Raw genomic sequence first — 2,208 nt, forward strand, 5'->3', positions numbered from 1 at the left:
TTTACGAACGACATTTAGTTATTGCGTGCAATCGTCGGTAAAAGTGATAATGTGTTCAATATTTACCAAATTTATCACGACGCTTGGGCATATTCACCGGTGAAAGTGATAAATTTATGAAACTTACCAAGACGATTGGTAAGTATGCATAATAATTGATTTATTACATTTATCGTAATAGAAAACCGTTTTTGTGGGAAATATTGAATATCTAATAAAAATAATCAACTTTTTTTGAATGAACAGCTTTATTCCCACTGGTTACATACGTTTAGCGTTCATTAAAACATCATGGAACGAATGAATTCTCCATAACTGATTCGACCATCACCATCGACGTCCACTTCCCTGATCATTTCTCTGAGTTCGGTGTCCGTGAGCCTCTCCCCGAGATTGGCCATGGCGTGCCGCAATTCCTCGAACGTGATGAACCCGTCGCCGTCCTCGTCGAAGACCGTGAACACTTGCCTGAGCTCGTCTTCCGTCAGGTAGTCCATCGTCCTATTGGCCATGAGGTTGAGAAACTCCTGGAACTCTATGGTGCCGTTGCCGTCGACGTCCACTTCGGTGATCATTTGTTGTACTTCGTCCTCGGTCGGGTCCAAGCCCAGCGATCGCATAATGGTGCCGAGCTCTTCGGTCGAGATCATGCCGTCGCCATCTACGTCGAACAAGGCGAAGGCTTCTCTATACTCGTTCAGCTTCTCTTCTGTCAATCTTTCGGCCATGTTCGTTGCCAACGACGACACTTTGAGTAGTTTGGTTAGGCTTTCCGATTACGCGATTATTATTGTCAACGTTCCCGAAAACTAATTTCCCGTTAATGGTTCACTGACTTCTGGTTTTCCGTGATACTGTCTATCGGCTTGTTCCCACTCAAATTTGTGATCTGGAGACATTTAATTTTCACAAAATTTACAACATACAGTGGAACCTTGCAATAACGGACACCCATGAGAATCTACAAACGAGGAATGTCCATTAATGTTTACAATCTTTTTTTGAAGTCCAAACCACTCTAACATTGCTTACTTTGAATACAATACAACGTAAGCTTCAAAGCAGGGTTGGACCCTTTACATCCTGGAGCTGGGACTCTAGGACCATATTCCCTCTCGGATACCAGAAATTGGACACTTTCTCTGACAATCATCGTGACCTGATGTGCTTAGTTTTTCTATACTACTCAGTCTAGTATATGACCATTTTTCATAGCAAATATGGCAAGGTTGCTTAAATTTTCTTACAGTGCGGATCACTTCATTGGTTTGAAACTGTGCCGCGGGCAACCCAAGTAATACGTAAATGTGTCGTTGGTCACTAAAGTGATTTGGAAATGTACCGCGGATCACTGAAGCCATCGGATACTGCATCGCGGGTAACTTTGGTGATCTTAAAGACCGTTGCCAGAAATTTATTTCGGAGGGGGACAACTGCCATTTCGGGGGGGTGAGCGGAAACCAAAATGGTAGAATAATAGACTTAAGCATTCTTATTGTCCCTATATATCAGTCATTTTAAAACATTTCGGGAGGGGGGGGGGGACATACCCCCTGGTCCCCTCTCTCGTTACGGCCTTGATACGATGTATAATTATGTCTTTAAGTGTACTCACTAACAAATTGCCAAGGGTTCCGCTTTGGCTGCGCTTCTATACATACAAAGAAAAGTTAAAAAGCTTCTGGAAAAATTGTTTGGTGTCATGACATCGCCAAATCATCGGAGCTGTCACTAAATTCGCCACGTTTGTCGTAAGTTTGGCAGGATTTACAGAGAAACGGGTTAATGACTATTTACAGGCGAAATATGGCGTAATAAACTATAAATAATGATTATTTACTTCATTTTTTCGTAACAGTATGATATGCTAGCAACTGGGGAGACTGAACCAGACCATATTTTGGGTAGCATGGTATTCTTGCCCTTTTTTGAAGTAAAAGACAAATCTTAACATACACGTACCAGCAAATTATGCATCACATATATATGCGCCATTCGTAGTACCAAAGAGAAGCCTCACTGAACAAGTAGTATGCGCAGTACTTGTAAAGTGCCACTGAATTCTTATGAGAGGAGTGTTGCACGTTTTTAGAAATTTCATGATTTGTAAAAAGTAAGTCAGAAGAAAATATTTTCATAAAATAATTTCGAATAGAAATTTTTCTTAAATAACTCTAGATAACTTTCTGTAATTCATAATCTTATTTC

At 40.8% G+C, this 2,208-nt stretch overlaps 1 pseudogene; it reads right to left on the minus strand.

Moving 5' to 3' along the window:
- Positions 1–281: 281 nt before the first annotated feature.
- Positions 282–734, minus strand: LOC149066226 (uncharacterized; annotated as a pseudogene).
- Positions 735–2,208: the final 1,474 nt, after the last annotated feature.

The sequence above is a fragment of the Pholcus phalangioides genome, unplaced genomic scaffold (assembly GCF_987345545.1).
Source record: "Pholcus phalangioides strain wild (caught in Gottingen) unplaced genomic scaffold, Ppha-v1.0 ptg000032l_1, whole genome shotgun sequence".
Classification (NCBI taxonomy): Eukaryota; Metazoa; Arthropoda; class Arachnida; order Araneae; family Pholcidae; genus Pholcus; species Pholcus phalangioides.